General features: G+C 36.4%; 1 protein-coding gene and 1 long non-coding RNA gene across 3 annotated transcripts in view; both read right to left on the bottom strand.

The window, feature by feature from the left end:
• The window catches only part of TSC22D1 (TSC22 domain family member 1), a 92,936-nt gene that overhangs the window by 51,342 nt on the left and 18,147 nt on the right, over nt 1-23,447 (bottom strand). The gene's annotated exons all lie outside the window — the stretch shown is intronic.
• On the bottom strand, nt 176-10,752 carry LOC113950068. The gene is made up of 4 exons (XR_003528655.1): nt 8,622-10,752; nt 7,146-7,207; nt 3,151-3,342; nt 176-2,175 (listed from the first exon to the last, which is right to left on the bottom strand). It is a non-coding gene; the product is annotated as an uncharacterized LOC113950068 (long non-coding RNA).

Here is a 23,447-nt window from a genome sequence, read left to right as displayed (position 1 = left end):
AAGAAAATTGTTTTAGACATCTTTATTATTTAATAACACAAAGGCAGGAGTTATTGTTCTAAAGATGTATCAAGAACCCAGGATTCCAGCTGTAAAACTCAGAGCATGACAGTAACATACTAACACAATGGTGATAGACAGGAAATATCAAAATACTAACTGTAGAATAGCAAGAGGCCTTTATGTTTGGTTTTTGCATTTGTTTTGGCGTGTTTGTTGGGTTTTTTCCCCCCTAATTTTGATGGGAAAGAGTAAAGTCATTTTAGCAACTGAGACAGTAACGTGAGAAACAGTTCTCAGTGCCCCTGTTTTACTTTACTGTAGGTATTCAGCATTCGTAAGTATTTGATGGTCCTCAATTTATCTTCTGCTACAGAACAAAATGACCAAAAACTGTGGCTGAGGTAAGTACATCTATTAAGCATAAAAGGTATCAGACCTTAATTGGACTAGCAGTTTGAAAAACAGGTATTTTCAACTAAAAGCACTGTTGGCACAGATCTCTAGCCACAGATGTTAGTATTCATTTCTGAGACTCACAGATGTTCAGCTTCTGACTTCTAGATTACTCCTGTTCAGCATACAATTCATGTCTGTACCTGTAACAACTACTCAATTTTAATTTCATCACATACACATTTCCACATATTATAAGAAAATAGAATTGAATTTGATACATTAAACTGATTTCTTTTTAAACTTCAAAGTTCACAAGTGTTACTGTGGTTGCATAGTTAAACACATGCATCAGACTATCAGTTTCCAAAAATACCATGTTATAAATTCAGCACTTTACTTGATAACCACAGAAGCAGCAAGACAAAAGAAGTTTGATATTCACAATAAAAAAAAAATATTAAAAAGCCATCCAACAGAAAGCTAAATTTCAGAAAGTTCAGTGAAAATGGCTCACTACATAAGTATGTACTTAAACAGCACCATCTGAACAATTATTTTTAGAATGTACTAGGACTGCAATGCATTCCAGCATAGTAAGAAGTCACAACTGCCATGAGGCAGTAGCCTCAGGGCTATATTAAGACTATTCAACAATTTAAATAAGCTAGTGAATATAACAAAAGATCTAGGCATTAGTTAGAAAGCAATGTTTTGTGGTAACTGATTTAAGAAATTAATTGGATTCAAGCACAAGCATCTGACTACTTTACTCCAATTGCCAGAAGCAGAAAACAGAAAAATAAAAGTGCTCTTTACCTACTGCCAGAGGGTCTAGTTCACACTCCTGCCACCCATTCTCACACTCAACTCAAGAATAAAACTTTCCCCTTCCCTAATCTAAACATTAAAAGTCAGTCCTATTCTTCAAAACTAATTTCCTATAGTGAGAACAACAAAAGTACATGGGCATGTGCATGTGTTGTTCACTACTGCCAAACATAAGGTTTTTATTTGAGATCTCCCAAGATATTTAATTAAGTTCAGCTACAGAATACCTTAGGGAGAAACAACTGAAAGCTTTCTGCTTTCTAACAAATAACTTCTCACTCTTAAAGCAAAAGTTAAGTTTTTTCCACTTTCATAGCTCTCAACACTTCCAACATACCTTTTTGCAACATAAAACCACAGGAAACCTCAAAAGATGCACTACTTCCCATTTTGCCCATTGTGACATTTTGGCTTAAATTTATTTTTAAGTAGACCTGGAGAGGTAGAAGCCTAATTAAACAGCATTTTCAAAAGAAGCTTTATTAATATTATTTCTAATCATTTTAATGTAAGTAGAAAAAGTATATTTACAAATATAACAGTCTTAACCACAGCAGAACCCTGTTTCACAGATTCACGTGGCATCTCCTATGGAAGGGACAGCAAGATCCGATCACATTATTAGACCTGTAAACTCTTAATCTTGGATTTACTGACTTATCTTCAGATAGGAAGATGCCAGGTTTAGGTTTTATAAAAGTCATCTATATGACACTGTAACAAAAGGAACGTTTCCTAAAGAACAATGCATTAGAAGTAACTTTCTGCCTAGGCCTCCATTTCTAGGGTGGCTCTGTGTGATGGAAAAAGGAGTCATTTCCCATTTTTGTCAGGAGATCCTGCTTAAGGAAGGCCAAGATCCAAACCCAGTCATCTTCCAGCAACATAAATGGCTGTCAAGATCTTCTGCTGAAGGCTTGTGATGCAGTATAAAGGTTAGAAGGTGTCCTGAAGCAATTTGGAGGGAATGAAGAGGGAGAGAAGAGTCACAAGATGTACCAAAGTAATAATGCACGTAACATAGTTCCAAATGACTTCAACTCAGCACCAAAGAGGAACTGGTAAAATCTCCTTCGAATTTCATTGCCAGTTTTCAAGTGATTCCTTTTGCTAAAAATCAAAAGGGAATTTAGAATAAACTTCCTGTGCCAGCAACGACATAGCTGGAAAAAAAAAAGGTCTGACTGTGGGCTACTGATGTTTGCAAGGAAGAGGTTGTCGCTCGGCACAGCATGAAGCGAGAAAAGCAGAATTTACCTGAGCTGATTCCCTTTCTTTGGGCCTGAGGGATTGCTGATCATGTGGGTTAGCAGCATATCCCCTTAAATCAGAGTATTCCAGTCTCTTTCCTTCCCATGGACAAAGGAACAGGATTTTACAAACCCAGCAGCCACAGGCTCCTCAAAAGGAAGAATGTATTTACACATTTAGAACTGGGGAACTTCTTCAGTGCTGGGAATTCAGTCAGATTTCAAACTGATTGGGCAGCTTCCACCTTACAGCACATTCAAACCTAGCACTAGTGTAAAGAGACAGGGAGGAGACGAAAATTGCGTGGTTATGGGGCCATACACAATCACTGGCCTTATCTTGGCCCCAGCCACCAGTTTCTACTTGATGTAGTTTCCTGTCTAGAGAAGGGTCACACCAAGAATGTCATTAGTGCTTCACAGAACTGAAGTACAAATATGACCCATGGACAGGAAGCTTATACAGAGGCATAAAGAACATTCTTTCCAAGTGCTCAGAGCATTTTTTCTCCTCTCTCTCTCCCCCACACTTTTTCTTTATGCTGCTCACATTCTTTCCCTCTCTCAGCCTAGAGAAGTGGAAGGCAACATCAACAAAAAAATGCACAGAGAAACACCATAAAGTCCATCCTTCACACCTGAGCGGATGGCAGTTCAAAGGGGCCCTACCTACCTGCAACCCTGTTGTTTGCTTCAAGAACTCTGTTTGCCCAAGGAAAAAGAGACGAGCAAATCCTGGAAGCAGATCCTTCCCCAAAGGAAGTTTCTTTCTGAGTCTGCAACCTGGAGATTTTGCTTGAGACTCAGTCCTCTGAGCGGATTCTTTCTTCAAACTCTCACACTGGTTCTTTACTTTTGTGGGCAGCTGGAAAAAGAATGAAGCCGTAGGCTGAGGCAGGGACTCCATACTTCCAGGATAGGGAGGCAGAAGGACTGGAGGGGAAGGAAAAGTGCTAGTTGGTAACTTCTTGGATAATGACCTGCATTTCCTCATTTTCTGCCACACAGAGACATACACATAGTCACTGCAATAGGGGAGGATGACAAGAGATGGGTACTAGACATGCAGTGTTTTCATGCTCTGATGCCAAAAAAACCCCAAACCCATAGTGTTGAGCTGTGAACTTTCAAGACTTTTAAGACATCTACCAACAGATGAGATCAATCATAAGATGTTTTGTCCAGAAAGTTCTCTCAGTTTGTTGCAAGTAGATGTAGGTGGGGGTGAAAAAAAATTTAAGTGCTCATTTCTTGGAAAAAAATCCAAATCTCTCCTCTGTTCACTTGCTCTCAAATGAATTAAAAATGGCATCTATTGCAATGCAGTGAACGTCTCCCCATAATCTCTTCAAGAAAAAAATCATCATACTTACCTGAATGTTTCCCTCACCAATGACTTCCTAACACCACTCCCAACTCCTCTGTAAAGGCCTTACTCCAATCTCAAGTCTTCTACTTTATTTGCAAAGTCAGGTTGATCTAACACTGACAGCAGTTTAATGCTGCTAAGACAAACTCATATTTAACCCAGGCACATGATGATTGCTGTGGAAGCTAAGAACCTACCCAAGTTCTGGATTTCTAAAATATTCCTCTTTTTCCCTGAAAACCTAGATGTCCTAGGACTTAACTGTCATTACTTGAACGACAAAAATATAATGCATAGGAGAGCTGAAATTTTCTTCACAAATACTGAAAGCTGCTAAGACTCCTGTGAAATTTTATCAGTTTCATGGAGCCAATATACAACAAAATAGAACCAGAAGTCACTGGACTGAAAACAGTTATAAGCACAGCTGCTCACGTATGCATTTACTGGTTGTTATCCATTACAGTACCTTCTGCACAACAGCACAGTGTATGGCATTTGCATGTAGGGCAGCCACTGAGCTGTGTGCCTCAGATGAGGCACCATCATTTTACCTAGAGTGCTCTTCTTTGCTCTTAAGACACCAGGTAGAGTATGATCCAATAGTTAACCAAGAAGGTACATTACTCATTATGTTTGATGAAATTTCACTTAATTCATTTTGGGGCAATTGGTGGTGTTTCTTGATCCTCTCCTTTAGAGCACACACCTAAACAAAATAGCTTCATATGGTTAGGTACCTCACATGTTCTTCAATTACAAGTTTCCCCTGTTCAAAGAAGCTTTCTTTCATTGTGCTTAAAATAATACAAGAAGATGGGGAAAGAAATGCTAGGTTTTGTCATTAAAACCACAGCAATTTTTGCAGTTTGAGGAGCATACAGGATTTTTTTTTTCTTTTAAAGTGACAGATAAAGTCATCAAGGACAGACCATGATATGTTACAGTAATTAAAACAGAAAAATCAACAAACTGCTTCCAGAGAAACTGCTTGTGCATGCAGAAGGATACTCTACTTCTTGGTTCCTCTGAGGACACTGAATATGGTGATGGTATCTCAATCTAAGGTAAGAGGTCTTATTCTAAATAGTTTCACATAAATAATAGGATTAGTTGTTTCTGAGTGCAATTTCATGACTTCTCAACAACATGAGACCAAGATGTGTTCCTATACCTTTTCATTTGACAAGCCACTGCTTTTTTGATTATTTCAGACCATCTTTCAAAGATTAGAGAGTCAGGTTCAGTCTTTTCATCCCATATGCGTGTTTTTGTAAAAGGAGGTCTTCCTGTTAGGAAACAATAACTGATGAACACACACATAAATGTACTTGGCCAAGAGATGTCTCCAGGTTGATGTTTGTACTCCCTTCTTCCAGTAAAGGAGAGGACACAAGATAAAAAGGAAAGAGAAAATGCAATAAACAGAACATGTTGAATCCAAGTTTTTACTGCTCTGTATTTGCTGGTTAAGAGAAATGTCATGAAAGGACAATAGCAGTAAAAGCACATTTCTTCTAAAAGACTCTTGTGAATAGAATGTTCTTTTTAACCAGATAACTTGAGAAGTCCCTGAGATTCAAGGTATTGCAAGTTGCTAATACTAATTACTTACAAGTCATAATTACAATGCCATGCACAGCACTACAGGCTCAATTTCTGATGATGCATTGAAGCTTACTAATACTTCTGAAGTCAATACTCCTTTCCAGTTCAGAAGGTATCAGAGCAAATCAGTTCAGATGAAGCAGCATGGTTTCTTTCAAACAAGAATCTGCCTAGGGCCCCTGTGAGAAAACCTCCTTCACAGCGGAAGATGCTGCTCACTGGAAAAAGACCCCAAATAGCCTTCAATATACTAAACTGTATGAGATCAGGAGCGTAGAAGAGAGGAGTATTTGGTCTTATTTGAGTCATGTCTCTTCGTAAGCAGAAGAGACAAAGATCCAATGTGAAATATAAGGAAAGAAAAAAGGTATTATGAGGATTTCATCTATTGGTGTTTTCCTTACAGAAACAGATTAACAGTTTCTGGAAGATCAATCTGAAGCATGCTGTTAGGAATGACTTGTTTTTAAATTCCTCTTCTTACATCAAGGTCATGGTATCTCTCCAAGAAAAGGAGAATATTTTAATTTTTAATCTTTTGTACATAATTTTTCCTTTGAACAGACTTGTCTTGAACTGTAAAGAATAAACAAGGTTGGTAACTTCTGTGTTCTAGCTATCAAAACCAGTAGCCTGATTGATTCTTACATACATGTACGTATTACAGGCTGAAACAAAATCTTCCTGTATTTTGAGATAAGAAATGTTAATGAATACTCCTTTGCTCTTCTGAAGATTTAAAAGAACAAAAAAAAGAGGTCTGGAAAAGAGCATAGAAAGTACCTGAATCCCTCCTACAGGAATTTTGGGGAAAGTTTTTTTGTTGCCTCACATCAATCACCAGAAGCAATTCATGCTACCAAGCTGAGATGTTAAACTAGCTTAAGCAGCTGAATATCCAACAGTTCTTCTCAGTCACCGTATTGTCAAGTTTGCTGATTTACGTCAAGAGCAGGCTCTGATGGGATTCTTTTTAGCTGGAGCAGGAAGAATTTATGGTTGTGATGACACAAGAACAAACATGTCGATGATGTTCAGATACAGACAAAGTCAGGAAAGGCAATGGTAGTTCTGTTTGTGAGCATGCGGAAGACAGTAAGGAATCCTATAATCAATATTCTCATCTCCTTTGGGCAAAGAAAGGAATCTCTGCAATGCCTTTCCATAGTGACTTGACTGTTGATAAACACTCCCGGGATGAAAACTCCCTTTAGTGCTTTCTTCCACCTTCCTTCTCTACGGGGCATGTTTCACGGCCAATTCATGAGTGAAGACTAATCTCTGTTTTTCCGCATCAGTGAGCAGAAGCTCAATAGTCAAGAAAGGAAAAGTTCAAATAATTGTGAGTAAATTCTACAGAATATCATCTGCAAAACAAGCAAAAAATTGAATCTCCATATTTGGTAAATGGTATAGAATATAAGCAACAATACTTTTTTATTTCTAATACTGCAGCTCCAACAACTGCAGTATCCAAGTGAAATAACATGGAAACAAAACACAAATTGACATACCTGATTCAAGTTACCTGCAGTCAGATCAAATACTTCTCAACCTTCAAATCAAAATTTTAAAGCAAGATGCAACTTTTTTAGATTTAAGGTGCAACTAGCCACAAGGACTTCTTGCAATTCTTAAAATGAAACTTAGTCTAGGTTAAGTAGTTATTGTCCTGCTGCCATTAATCATACCTCTAGAAATATGTGCAGACTGCAAACACACCGCAGAATCTATGCGCCACCATCCAGTTGAACTGTTATTCAAAATAAATATTAGAAGAACAGCACATTTTAGTAAAACATCTTTCACCTGGAAACTAGCACCAACATAGCATGTGTATTAAAGTATCAACAAGAGTGATATAAGGCTGTTTAAATTGCAAGCTACTGACACTAAGAAAAACCGCTGGTTTTCCAAAACTTCTGGGTTGTTGTTGTTTCGTTTTGGGGTTTTTTTGGGGGGGAGAAGATTTGATTGGAGAGAGGGGTAGAAGTCATTGAACATAATAACAACTATACTGGATAATGTTATCCAGTCCCAAGATGGAGAAAAGGCAGCAAAACCATTGGTCAAAGTGTTGATTTTGAAAGATTGTCATGCAACCCTTCAGTCAAAGGTAAACGTGCCAACAAACAGAACAGTAGGAATCTTGACTTTCTAAATTTCAGAATGTGTTTTAAAGCATCAGGCCTCTCTCCATAAATGTTTCATGCTCAACTTCTTTAAAGGCCTACTAAAAGCCAGAGGGCCACAGCACTGTCTATTTTATCAGACAAGGCATCAGACAATACCTACTCGAGACTGGCATAGGTACCAATCCCTCAACGACCCTTCCTACTGCCAGTTTAGGAAAGGCAAAAAGCTATGGCTTTTCTGAACTCAGCATGACAAAGAATTCTGAAATTATATATAGCTATCGCAGCAACACATAACTTGAGAAACACAGCCAGTATTTCTTGGCACATATACAACAGCAGGAAAACACTAGAGGTATAAAATTGAATGATTAGTTGATTATAGAAAATACTACCTTGTAAAAATAATTCCCATTAATAGATGCATCAATTTTATACAATTAAAGAAATGGGTATTTGCTAAACAATGTTATAATTATTCTGCCCTTTTAAAAGCTGTTTAGATTGCAAGAATATTTTTAAATATCTTCATTAACAAGCTTTTTATTTCTTGTCAGCTTTTGTGCCAAGTACAGTTGAGAGAAAACCTTTTTTGGCCTAACTAAGCCATGTTTTAAATCAGATTAACGGACTTCACTGGCACCAACATACATTTCTGTCATAAAAACAGACCTTCTTTCAGTCTTAGAGAAATTCTGTGCTTCTGGGTAGAGTGCATGAGCCAATATTTAAAAAAAAAAAAAAAAAATCCAGACAACTTTTTTTTAAGACATCATATGATGCCTATTTGTTCACTTTTTCTGCTTAAGAAAGCTAACTGTAGCAGTAAAGGTTACAGTATTTATGTATACCTTGAACTTGGAAAAAAAATCACATAAAACTTGTAGTTTCTTGTATGAACAGTGCCTTTGTACTTTACTTTGTAGTTCTTAATACATGGCTAGTTTAATTTAATTTGATTCCAATTACAAGCAATTAGGTTACACAAATTTCTTAAACAATTTCTTTTTTTTTAAGCACCACTTTTCTTACTGAGTTCTCAATCTTCACGTAATTCCTACACTTCTCTGGTCAAAGTCTTTCAGACTGTGTATCTGCAGAACCTGGAAGTGGAAATACCACACATAAGGAATGTTAAGAGGAGTTATTCCAGTACTGTTCAACAGCCACACCACACCAGATGCCCTAATTTTATGGGGTTTTGGGTGGAGGTAGGGTGAGGTCTAATCTGAATCTTCAGATGAGAATAGCTCAAGGCTTTTCCCTGTAGCTGTTGACCCTTGATCATCTCCTCCATGACTTTCCTCTGGTGTTTGGGACCTCTGGGAACTCAAATACAGCAAAAAAGCCCCTCTCGTGCAATTATTTACTCCAACATATATATATATTTAATAGATTAATATTAACAAAGGGCAATATGGACACACTGGTAAATAAAAGCTAAACAAAGGACCTACTTTTTTTAAAGTCACTGGTTTCACGAATTTTAATTTTGGAAAGTACTCAAAACTTGCATTTCAGATTTGAGCACGTACTAGGTTACTTTCCATACCAAATCCTAATTTCTACAAAGGGTCTAGAGTTTATAAATTTAGTATGCACTCTGACCAACGGGCTTGATCCTTTCCTCATTTTCAGTAGCAGTAAGAACTCTACAGACAAAACTGGAATGAATTTTCTAGTAACTGTTAACTGCTAAGACAGAGTGATGTCAAATGCTGTGTTAGTTCTTCAGCATTAAGAAGTTTGTGATGCAACTGAGGCTTATTTTTGTCTAGCATGAGTTGTTGAGACTGGAGACAAACTGATTTAGTTATGACTTGCAAGTGATGTGCAAGCACACCATAACAGCTCTGCAATATACAGTCTGACTCTTAGGTTCAAGATACAAGTTTAAAAAGTCTCAGTGCAGTCAGTGATGTTTTAGATCAGAATTACACTTTTATTTTTACCTAGTATGTGTTAACAGTACACGAAAAAAGCATTCTAGATCATCTTGTACTGCTACCACCATACAAAACATGCTGTCCTTCATTAGCTAATTAAATGTTTTCTGAAGAATTGCTGACTTAACTTTTCCTTATTGGACTAGCGCTTCAAATTCACCCAAATTTCAGTATTAAATAAGACCACCACAAGTTTTATTTTAAAAACGTTTATCAGTCAGCTGAGGTAAAGGCCATTTGAAATGTATCATTTTGCTCTGCTTAAGTGAAAACTGTTTGCATTGAGTTGTCCCTTTATCTTCCCTCCATGCAAGCACCTCCACACCTACGTGCTTTGATCAGCCAGAACTCCCAGCTTCTGCACTAGACACGATTAACTTTGGCAGTGCCTCTTCACAGGCATACCCGTGTGCAGTGTTTGACTGTCATTCTGTACCTGTTGAAATATTAGTATTTGGTTTAGGCTGTGTGCAAGAACAAAAAAACAGTATCAAAAGTCACACATAAAAGAATACATACAAAACCACAAAAAGACTATTCCTAGCCTAGGTTTATTATTTTCACAAAATTATTCAGAACAGGGAAAAAGACAAGACATCAAACATCTGTACCAAAATAGAAACTTACCCCACTGACTGATCTGTGTTGGAGAGTGTCTAACCATACACTGAATGTCACAGGACCCTTTTTCCTTCACTTGAGTCAAGATTTCATTGACAAAAATAACCACAATCCAGGGCAGATAAAAAATAGCTTCCCACGCACTCAGGCAAACACACAAGACACTACCATAGAATCATTACGGCTGGAAAAGACTTATGAATTCTCTTGAAAAAAACACCACCACTTGGATCATTACTGAACATTTCTGTATATGATTGGTATCTACAACGTGCATAGTTTATTTTGAAGTAAGACAACATACAACAGATATATTCTTGACATGACTCTTTTACCATGAAATTAGTTGCCTGATCTGATTTCTGCACCAAATAAATGTAAAGGTCAGTGTTTCCTCAGAAGAGTTGTTATATTTAATAAAACATTTCTGCCTGTAAATTCCTAAGATCAACTCTCTTATTAAAGTCCAACATGTCTCCTTTCCTTCTGTTTTCTTTTAAAGGCGAGATTTGAAAATTAGTTTGCAGCAGAACTGAAGAGATCTGTACCTAAAGTTATCCGGTTTTAGCTGTATATTATATGCAAAGTATTGTATTTTCTACTAAATAGCTTTTTAGCCACCAAAAAAAAATTAAAAAAAAACCTCACAAACATTCCATGCTGCTGTTACTTCTACATACTCTTAAATTAAGTCAAACTCCATCTTGCAGTTTACCAAAATGTACAAAAAGGAAACCACAGTGCATGTGACAAAGGTTGACACAGCCAACATAAAGAAAACTGCAGAGATGCCTAGTAAAGTCCTTAATTGTTGGCACATGTTCAAAATCCATTCTCTAGAGGTTGTAGTCAAGCATTACATTCTATAGAATGCAACTGAGAGTGAGTCCGTATTTTTTAAGTGTAGTTACTCTTCCAAACAGCTATTTCCCCAAGTTTAAAATGATTCTTAATTCATAGTTTAGTATCTGCATAACTGAAATCCCCACAAGCATTTAGCAAACTAGGCCAGAGTTTAATACTGCGTAGCTGCGTTTTTGCTCCTCCTTTTTTTGATGGCCAAGCATACTATTACTTCATACATATAATTTTACACATGCACATCAAGTCATTTTCTACTCTTTTATTTCTTAATTGTTTTTATTGTAGACTTCAGCCCAACAGAAACACAACTGCCATCAAGATGTGACTTACTGTAACAGTCTGCTACTCCTAGCTGGGCGATGTTTGAATATCCTTCTTCCAAGTCATCAGAGAATTTCCATTTACCAGTCAAGTTCTTTCATTCTATTTTATAAAATAAAGCATGCATATATATCTAAGCAGCCTTCATAACAGAAGAATCATATATGGTACCCAAAAATATGCATTCTAATGGTACTTGGAATAGGCAACTGCACAACTTTGTTGAAGAGAAGCTATAGAAGTATTTGGGTGAGCACACAACGTCACACTTCAGTACAGCATTAAGCTTTTTTTTCCCCCCAGATGAATTAAATGCAGATTTCAGAATCACAGCATATTCAACCTATGCTTTTCTGGCAATGTATCTTGACTCATTATTATGACTCAATCTTTTAATTTTTTTTTCTCTCTCTTGTACATGTAAAATACACAGACAGAAAAAGGGGTGCCATAGGAAAGACAAAAGCACTAACAAAATACTGATTCATTAAGTACCACAATCAAATAATAATTTGGTTTCATACTTAATATGGCTCACTACAATAAAGTGCAATGAGATCATATACTCTGCATTAGAGAAAATTACTTGGACAATGCCTCCCAACTCCAAAGTGGGGGCAGAGAGCACTTGAGGGGGCTGAGGAGGAGGACATGAGAAAGGGTGTAACTCCACAGCTTCAGGGGAATCCCTTGATCACTGTCAGAAGTATGTACATTGGCAGACTGTTCTAAAAGAGCCAATAATTTAACCATAATAATCTTGGCCTTTAAGAAAATGAATCATTAACTGCACAGTACAGATTTTTGAACTCCACTATACCTAGAGTTTTCAACTGCAGCAAAACAATACTGAGTACAGATTAAAAAAAAGTATGCAAATATATGACAGGCATTGGAACTGATGATCTTCAAGGTCTCTTGCAATCCAAACCATTCTACAGTTCTAGGAATCTAACTGCAACTTAATAAGCAGTGGTAAAAGACATTATTGAGAAAGTTTAAGTATTTTAAAGGGAAAGAGACAAAATGTAAACCTTAACATTCTTCTCACTACACACTACCAATCCATCTTCTCTTTCTCCACCCATTCCCCAGCATGCATTAACACATATTCCTTCCCTCTTCTTCATCACTGATATCAGAGCAAATGGTCATTCTGAACAGTGTCCTAGATAATAATTTTAAAAAATTATGCCTGTGTAGCAGCTTGCAGTCAGAGAAGTCACTATCATCTCACTACCCTGTTCTTTAATTATCCTAAGGCAGATTTAAACTACCACTACCCATTCATTTGCACTATGTATATGCAGTGTATACAAAGTCAGTCTGAAATAAAAACATGATACTATGGACAAGGACATCAGTAACCCATCTCCACGCAGCCTAGTCATAAAGTACACAATCCAGTGGGAGGAACCAGAGTTACTATGAGGAAGCAGAATTCACACAAACTTAGCAATCTGTTTCAGAACTGGAGTTAGTGATAAACGCAAAAACCTACAAGTTACAGGAAAAGAGGGCTCATAGCTATCATAACAATTAACTTGTCTCTATGTTTTATTAGAATTATTAATTTTGTTCAGAACATTACTAAAAGTTAATAGAAATCTATTTAGTTTACATAAACAGTTTGGAACTCCATAAACTTACAAATTTCTAGTTATTACATTTAAACAGTTTGCAATGATAAATCTCTCACACTCAATAAGATTATTGCCCACTACACATAATTTAATCTCAATTTTGACTGGGTCTTCAAGAACAAAACAAAAACCAAAATAACAAAAAAAACTCCAAAACAAAAAAAACACAAGTATCTCTACTGCATGTTCCCTACAAAACAACTTCTGAAGCCCCTATTCAACTTAAACCCAGTTTGACACCTCCAAAAACAGGAGAATGGACCAATGGAGTAGATCAGCATGGCCCTGTATTTGCCTCCACAAGTACAAGGGAAGGGACAGCAAGAGGCATCCCCAACATCACTCATTCTGATGGACAACAACCAGCTCCAGGTAGCACACTTCGAGTGGAGAGAACAGTAGCCCAGGCAGGGTTTGGGTTTTTTTCAGCCACTCAGCAAGCCAAAATGCACAAAGGGAAACTTCAGTGGGGAACACAGAAGAGATACAAGGAGAGAAATTAAATTACTGGGGACAAAGGGAAGAGCAGCATGGCAATAAGAAAAGGGTAACTGCAGTGCCACAGTCATAGAGACTTCTGACAGAAATCTGTGCAAGTCCTACACACAGTGGGGGTTTTTTGTTGTTTTTTAACTCCAGTATTCAGGGAACTTTTTGTTTGTTTCTCAAATATTAAATGAAAATACCCAGGGGGCAAACAAATTTAAAGTAAAATCTTTTAAGGTTAGTTCCTACATCCTACACTCCCCTTGTAGCAGAACCACTGACAGGACTGAACTCCACTGACTTCAATGCTCTTGAAGCATTAACTTTATTCATTTATGAAGCCATTGGCAGGACTGGAGCCAATGTTATGGGTATAACACTTAGGCTTCAACATTAGCCTGACTATTGCATCAGCCATGCTATTTTTAAGTACAATTCAGCTTCTCTTTCACAATCTGATGCAAGCCTATATAGTTTTTAGTTTGTTTTTAAACACTGTTCCAATGCAATTTTGTTCAATGCTACCTTATTTGCCAAATATTTAAGAGCCCTTCCAATATCACACATCTACCAGTGGGAACATTCAATAACAGCAAGGATTACTATGCTTGACAAGAGACCTGCTAATATTAAAATCTATCCTTCTAAATAATATGTAAAGCTGGCAAAAAACATTTTTTATCATTACTTCCATTTTACTACTTGTAGGTCATATGAAGGACAGTACAAAAATGTTTGACATCATTGTGCAAAATACTGAAAAGGCATCACAGGTACTAAACCTTGAAACCAAAACTTTTCTAACAGAGACACACAATAAAACAAACATAAGAAAGGCACAAGAATTTACAATGAACGTTTTGAAAAATCAGATTATATCTAAGTTTAAAACAATTAAAGAGTTTTCAGTCTTAAAAACTTAAAACCACTTCATGCTTTTTTATGCTGTTTTTTAAAGAACCTGATAGTTGAATTTACAGCTCAAAATTTTAATGTAATTTTAACTCTGAATTTGCACATGCGCTTTTTTGGATGATCAATGAACACATGAGCACTTACCAGAGCTGGACATCAAGCATTTAGAACAAATTAGGCTCTGTCAAGAATATTTTGCAACAGATATAATTGTTCTTCCTCGCATTTGTTTTAATTGCACATACTGGGGGAAAGAACATTAGGTTCCCAGTTCTCAAGTACCCAACATTTTAGAAATCCCTTCCTCTTTAACCAACCAAAGCACAAACATTTTGAATGTGTTCGCCGACTGCAAATAGTTTTGAGTGCCCAGTTTGAAGTATCCTTGTCCCAGTTTCAGGAGCATTCTTCCTTTGAGACCACCAGTATGAGTGTGTTTTAGAAAAATATGAAGTGAGACCTAGTCTGTGCTAGAATAAGGATCACTCAAGAAACAGCATGAAATAAAGGATCAACTAAAATCAAAGTGGTTTTATTAGAATGCAATCCTGTAAAAAAAAAAAAAAAAAAGAAAATGGAATGCCTTGGTTTTGGTTCACCTAACACAAACCAAAGTCTGAAATACTTCCAAAGAAGCAAAACCACATTTATGAGACATTTATGAAAGGTAGAGCAATACTCTCTCAGAACTAAACAAGCTCAGCTAAAAGGTTAGTTAAAAAAAGACGAATTTTGGAATTCTCAACTTAACGCTGCAGAAGAAATGCAACAGAATGTCTTAGGCAGTTTTGCTGAGGTTTCCCCAGTTCCTATACTGTGTATCTAAAGAAGTGTCTTCATACAGTTTTCAGATAGTTTACAACCTCAGAAAACATTTTAGAGTCTGATTTGTCAGGTAACTTAACTCAATTAGGAAGTTAGAATCATTGGTTTATTTCTCATGCTAACTTGATCCTTAAACTTGCTTTCATTTTCATCAAGGCACACTCGGGATGATATCTGAAATATTGGCAATTTCTCAGCCATAACACTAATATATCTTAAAAACACATGATGGGAAAACAGGTTTATCATTTGTGAAACTTCTGATGTCATCAGTCCCCAAAATAGAGAACCTGGCAAAGAGAAGACAGACAGACTTACAAATACCCACCTCTCCTGTTTCTTTTAATTCTTAACGCCCAAGCGTTTTGAAAAAAGTTTCACAGATGTTCATGAAAAGGTAATCATCAGGTACATGACCTGCTGTTTGAAGAGGGACATGCAGTTGCAATTCCTCTACCTTTGTTTTGCCTCAAGTTATCTACCAAAGCCATTTAGCAATTCAACAAACAGGAAAAAGAATGGTTTGAATAAATCTGAACCATGATTCAAAAGCATATTCCATTTCCTTGGCTCCAATACATCCACTCCAGTCTGCTTACTGGCCACAGTAAAACCACACAAAAACCTAACAAGTTCTGAATTACTACAATAACGATACTCTAAGCATGTTATTTGCACTCCATCAAGCACTTATGCCACATTCTCTACTAGGTCAGAAGACACAAAGTGAGGAAAAGAAAGTGATGAACAGAAACTTCCCCAAGCTAGAACATCCAGAAACAGTTAAGTCTGAAGTACCTCATTAGGCCTAGTGAACCCTTGAGAGCTAGAGATGAATGCAGCAAGTCCAGTGGATGTCCCTCCCCTTGTGTGATGATCTCCCTATCCAGCTGCTGTTTTTTCTGGGAGGAGTATCAGAGCCTGCACAAGGTGACAGCTGTCCAGAAGCTTGCAGGTTGCTGCCAAAGCAACAGGTTCACAGTATACTACAAAAAGTGGAAGAGCTGATAGACAACAGCAGGTTCTCCCGCAATACTCTGCCAAACTTTACAGTTCTTTACTTCAAGTTTATGCTCCCCTGTACAAGTACCAATGAAAAGAAATTCAAACACGAGAACAAAACTAAAACTTTTTCTTTCCTTAGGTGTCTCCCACTAAATACGCACAACAAAATTAAAAATCCCTCAATCCTAAAGGGCTCAACTCATGGCAGCTTTGCTGATAGCACTGTGGATTCCAAGACTGGAGGAGCCAGAAAAAGGGATATGATATGGCTGTCACACAACGAAGCGTAAACCGGGCAAGCATTAGTTACAGATTGCAGAAGGAACAGTAAGTTCTCAAGGTCCTTACGGAAACTTTACAGAAAGTTAAATGTTCTCTCTCTCAAATTACAGTATAGTAAATTAAATTCATTAAAAATAAATTCACCATAGCAACACTTGGAATATAAAATTGTACACAAATTCTACAGCTTCTGAAAACTTCCTATGTTTAAGTCAAGCTTACAATCGTATAATGTATTAGAATAAACCAAATATGGATAACAAACAATGCCAAAACTGTGGGCTTAGCAGAGATAAAATACTACTGTGAATTCCCCACACTGCCTTTCCTTTCACCTTTCCAAAACATCCCATCTGAAGCCTTAAAATAAAGCAAACCAACAAGTCAGGGAGAAAGGCAAAGATACAGATAGCAAACAGAGAAAGGTAAAAGGACATTAGGAAGGAAGCAAGATGTTTGAAATAAGACAGACACTGGAATTTACAGCAGCATCAACATCAAGTTTCTTGCAAAATGTTCTTAGGGGAAAAAAATTAAATAAAATGCAGGTGTGTGTCACAAATAAGTTAAAAGTGCTCTAGAGAACCAAGACTTAACTGCAAGCTTAAGAGGACTAATAAAACTCAGGCTTGCTGTCTGCACATCAACCTAAGATATTTAAGGTCTTTGGTTTCAGTTCTGTGGTGGAGGAAGCATGTTATCCGTTTCAGTGAAGCACCACCTTCAGTTCCTGTTTTACAATCATTGGTCCCAATTTTATAGACGTATATTGAATTTTGCACAGGATCACCAACTAGCTGAGGCTGGAAGGGGTCTCTGGAGACCCCCTGGTCCAAATCCCACTGCTCACAGCAGGGTCAGCTAGCAGAAAGGAAAAAGAAGTTACAAAAGAGGAGCAAGTTGTGAGATGTTCCAGTGTACCAGCTTCTGAGACTTGGAAAAAAACAGGGCTAGCAACTAACAGATCAGTCTCTTCTCCTCCTGGCTATTTTTTAAAAAGTGGGTAGTAATGGTACTTGTACTTCATTATGGGAAACAGAAGTTGCATTTTAGAGACCAGTGTACTAATTTTTGAAAAAAACCAGACTTTTTCTTTACAGGAACCATCACATATTCAGTGAAGCACAATGTGCCACAAGGCATTAGGTAACTATAACATATCATTCTGACACCTGATTATCAAATCAGTAAACTTTCTTGTTCACACATCTGTCACAATTTGATATTTCCCAATTTAGGGGAAGCCTTTCTCTTTGTCAAGAGCCTCTTCCAGGCCATACATCATTCTTTCACTGGCAGGAAATATCTATTACTGATTTGTAACTAAAAATCTACATACAACAAAATTAGGGTATCACATCAAAAGCCTGACATCTTAAACTTTTAATTTCAAGAGTAAAACGTTTTGTGAAGATGTTAAATTCTTCTCCAACTGACACAGTCCAATAGCTGTATTATTTATTTCTAACTGCTTGTTTTGAAACTGAAGAGCCAAGAGACAGCTACACGAAACATGAATTTTCTTCTATTTGCATGACTTAACCCAGGAAACACCAAAAGACAAGGAAAAAAGTGTGATGAGACACAGAAGCTTCAAAGAGCAAGTTCCAAAAAGAGCAAAGACAGCAAATAATATTCAGGGACACTATTCTGATTGACTTCAAGAGATTATGCTTTGGGACACATGGGACTGAAGAGAGTACATGCCAAGACTACCAAATAAACCAAAAGATCAAGAAAGCAAATAATGTAACCAATCTTGAAGCATGAATATTAGCATGAGGTTTTTTGGTTGTTTTTTTTCTGTTATTGTGACATTTAGTGTTGAGTTATACTAACTCAAATCCATAAGAAGAATTAAGGAGACAAAACTGCTCCTCCCTAGTTGTCAACTAAACACTGTCAGTCATGTGGGACCTATTAAAGACAGTGATTTATTTAAACCGGATCAAAGACTGAAATTGTCATGAGCATTTCACATTACATTTCTATATTATGTATTATAAAATAAGGTTTTAAACATCAAAGAATTTTTTTAAGTTAAAACATCTCTTCTAGTTTTCATAAACTAATGGCCACATTAATGATAAAGAAAACACTATACTGCAAATACACTAGAAGAGATGTAACACAACTCATTTATAATCTCAGTTGCTTCAATAAAAACCTCCTGAATTACATATATGCTTTCAACTAAAGTTACATTAATAAAAACCTAAAGTATATAAACAGTTTCAAAAGCTACTCAAAAGTCAAAGTTGTGAGAAAAATTCTCAAGGAAGACATCCAGATTCCTATTTTTGAGTTTCATTTTCACAAGAGATAGATGAAAAGTTCAAAGAATATAATCAACTCTGTGTCAAAACCACAGCAATTCACACTTCCTTCTCTCTTGTTAATGTTCCCTTAGAGAGCCAGACAAAAAAAAAAAAAAAAAAACCAAAACACTTTTAATAAGCTGTTGCAGTATAAAATCTCAATGGAATTTTAGACAACTATGAGTAAATTCTAATAGAAAATTCTTCTCTGGCTACATCACTCTTCCTTTTCCTACACGGAAAAATGGGCACCAGATATCTAGAAATAATAAGCATTTGTCAAAGGCTTTGAAATTAATCCTGCCTAAATACAGCGCAGAAATAACTATCACATCCAAACACCTTAAGAATCCTTTTCCTAGATCTATGCAGGAATGCAAGAATTATCAAGTATCAATTAAAAAGTTAAGGAAAATATTTCTTCATCTCCCTTCAGTTGGACTTCCATGCATTAAACCTCAGGTTTAATGGGAGTTTATTAATTATTAAGTAGGTTTTTTATAACACAGCTAATTATTTCAACTGATTACATTAACCTTTAGAGGACAAAAACTATTAGAACAAATAAAAGAATTTAACAGCTTGTTTTGATGCGGGAATGCAATGTAAGGTTCTTTAGTGTAACACCTGGAAAGCTTAAATTACAGGAGGGATCAGACCATCCAAAACAGAAGAGAAAATAAGCATTACACAAGTATCTGAATCAGATCCCAAAGCCTTCAGGACAGTTCATATTTTCCATATGAGTTTAAAATAATGCAAAAAAACTTGCTTTTCAGACTCATATGAGTAACACATTTATTGGTAAATACAATCACTGAAGTTCTACAGCTGTTCTTTTCCATCTGATATCTCCTAAAGCTTCTGGACTGTAGCAGTTCGTATTATTTTAAAATAAGCAACATACTGATAAGAGTAACAAGCTTTTCAGAAGATACATAATATGCAAGCCTCTCTATACCCTTTTGCATTTTTTAAGATCACCGACATCAGGAGTCACCAATTTCAAAGCAATTTACACATTACAAATTATGCACTTAGCTGTTCTGGCTTCCTTATTTTTTCCTCTGAGCTTTGTTTTCATCCTCACCCTACTTACATGATTTTTTTGGTTTTGTCTTTTGGGTTTTTTTGCTTTAAAGAACTTCAGTACCATCTTGGTATATACAGTTTTTAAAACTATTTAAGGCACATCAATAATCGAACCAAAGTATCTAAATACTTAGAATTCAGCAATCCTTTTCATCATTTTTTTCCATTAGTCTCAAACCCCTAATTACAAGAGCATAATTGTTTCTCAAGCACAAACAGCAGGGACAATTCTTTTCAAAGGTAAAACAGAGTCAACACACTTCTTAGTTCTAAGTAATTAAAAAGAAGAGTATCAGGAGCACCTTACCTTAAGTCCTCATCCAGCAGAAAAAATTCCATCTCTCCCTACAGCCTATTAACCAATATTGCATACTTGAAACACACTGAAATCCTAACTCATTGCACAATAGAAACTTTTGTATTAGAGAGAGTCAGGTACATTTTCTTAAGAGTAAAGCTGCACATAAGTAGTTCACACATGTAGTTTTGCCCCCCTCCTCAACCTTTAGCAGTTTGTCTTCCAAGAACACAAAATGCTCGTGTTTGCCCCTCTTCCAGCAGACATGAGCAAGATGTGCCACATGGTAAGGACTCAAATAATAAGAATTTCAGTCATTATTTCTTTATAGGTATTTTATTTCATTTCCAACAATTCTGCACCTATTTTCTGAGAAGTTTAAGATATTCAAAACTAATTGAACAATTAATTCATCATCTTAGCATTCCCACAAACACAGCATATTACAATATCACCCAGACAATGATGATGCAAAGTTCAAAAACAGACTATCCAGCATGAGGAAGATAAATTTCCTGAATGGCAAAGCTCAGGACTTGCCTAATCCTATTTTACACAATGTTATTTAGCATATTCTAATTTCATATTCAAGACGCTTCACTAAGACTATGGAAAGACAGTATAGAAGAAATTACTACATAAAACAGGTTAAAGAAGGAAAAAATGGATTAAGAAATTAATGCCAAGACACTAACACAAAGCAAACCCACATTTTCTAAAGGGTCTCACATGTTAGATATATGCCATGTGAAGACTTGGAATATATTACACATCAAGATTTTTGAATTTTGTATTTTCAGAGTAAATCCCTCCAATATTACCTGGTGTGGCAGCAAACTGGGAACATTTGAGATAACATTTTTTATATAGCAAATACAAACCAGGGTAATTTATTGACTTCGGTAACTACGATTATTTTTACAAAGAAGCATTCATTTTGCCAAACATTTTTATATTTAAAATGAGATCAACAAGCTTCCTGCATTTCTAAATTTATTACTCATTTTACTGTTAACTTGCAGGATAACTGCATTATTTCTGTATAATCCACAATACATGCACTTTAAAACCTAATCAAATATCCTCTACAAACACCAGTTACAACCCCTGAAAAGTCTGCAGACTCCTCCAGCTTCTGAATTAAGATTCCTGGAGGAGGTGCTGTAGATCAAACACAATACTAATATTTAGCTGACAGCCACATAATAAGGAGAGAAACAGGCAGATCCAGTACCTGGGGCTTGTCTTAACTTAGGTTTTCACCTAAGTCCCTCCCACAATGGTACTCTTTTGGGGAGCACATTCAGGTCTTGTCCAAGCACAAATTCACTAACCCCAAAACACTGATTTACACACACTGGACAAGATAAAAACATGCTCCTCTGCTGTTGGATGGATTAAAGCAGAAAAAAGACACAACGAAAAGAAAGCTATTTTTAATATATTACAACTTAGAAGTTCTAAATAAAGTCAGAAAAAAAAAAAATCCCTAAGTAGATTACTTGTCTCCTTTAGGGTTTAGTGACCTCTGACGTGCTTGCTGATCTGCAGAGCATCTGATATGCCAGCAACTCTGCAAGGTCTAGAAAACAGCTCCAGAATTTAGCATAAAGTCAAATTCCTCCTTAGTATTACTTACTAAAAACATCTGAAAAATGAGCACTGTGATGAGGGTGCGTTTTGAAAAAGTCATGTGAGACCTCAAAGAGTCCTGGTAGCACTCCTTTTAAAAAACAACTCTTAGTGCCCTGTTTGCAAACATGACCATACAGGCATGAATCAAGCTGAATTGTCCCATTCTTTTTTTATTTTGAGGACAGTTCAGAGCAATTTTGGTAACAGCATTTACCCGACAGAATTACAAGTGGAAGCACAGGAAACATTTAACATCTTTTATTCACAGTCCTTTCCAGGCAACAGTAAAAGTGAGAACCTGATAATGTTAAGTGCTTGCTATTTGACTATTTATTCATTAGCAACAGCTAACAGAGTTATCCAGACACACTAAGAGAGGCTTTTACAACAGAAAGCATCTTTCCTTCCCTGAGGCGGGATGTAACTACTAAGAATGACTGGGAGAAACAGGGAAGGAGGCTGCTAAAGGCCGTCCCCTTTCTGTGGTACTGGCAGCGTCCTACAAAAGAACAAACAACACAGTACAGTTCCATCATGTAACCACTAAACATACCGATATGTTTAGAAACATATAACATTAAACAAACTTACATGTTAGCCTACAAAGAAAGCCCTGCAGTGCAACCTGACATATAACTAAGAATTTGAACAATACACAAGCAGGGAGAACTGAAAAATCTAATTGCTGAAATTATTTCTTTACACCTCACTGGTGCAGCTACCACTTTACTCTGTACAGCTTGAGTAATTCTTTGCAGTTACCTACCCTACATGCACTCTTATAACCAATTTAATTATTTTGCATTGCCAATAAGAATTGTTGCTATCTAGTGTGTTTTTAAAGAACTTTAAGCTTAATCTCAAATATTTTGTTAAATAGGCATATAATTTTAAAATTTAAGAAAATTTAAAAAGAAATTAAAATTTAAACTTAAAATTTAAACAGAAACGTTTGAAGCTTTAACATTTAAGGCATCTTCTTTTACAGGCCTCCTGGATGTTTGCCAATGAGGCTCTAATGCCAGTGCTATAGCATCCAAAATGCTATTTTAAGCCATTGCTGTGCTGACCATTACATTTTTCAAGCACAAGAACAGCTTCCTGAAAAATAAGGATTGTGAATAAGTGGGTTTGTTCTTAATGAAACAATATCTTGCTTCTGCTTACATGACATCTTAATTTCTGACCTACACTTAGATAGAGCAGGGCAGTTGTTACACCTTTCCCTACTTTAAATGTGCAACAACCTCTGAACTTTTGCTACTCTGTAAATTCAAGAACACACCACTGCATCCCAGCTCGCTTTTAGCAGCCATGGCATCAATCACCATCATTTGTGATCATTTCACATTTCTATAATCAGCAGTCATAAATAAGGTCTCCTTCCATACATTCCACCTCAGTTTTTTCATCTGACTCTGAGTTTTCTCTCCTGCCTTCACACTTCAATGATATTTTCAACAAAGTTCAGATTAAAAGAATTTTAAGTTTTAGTTTAGTACAAAGACAGTATGGAGCACTATCCTGTCTTCAATAGTTGCCAGCACCAAGTACTCCAAAAGTCACTGAAAAGGTCACAGCAGAAGTTACAGAAGATCTATCTCAAA

This window comes from Corapipo altera, unplaced genomic scaffold (genome assembly GCF_003945725.1).
Source record: "Corapipo altera isolate COAL_440 unplaced genomic scaffold, ASM394572v1 0, whole genome shotgun sequence".
Lineage (NCBI taxonomy): Eukaryota > Metazoa > Chordata > Aves > Passeriformes > Pipridae > Corapipo > Corapipo altera.
This window is presented reverse-complemented; position numbering and strand designations above follow the sequence as displayed.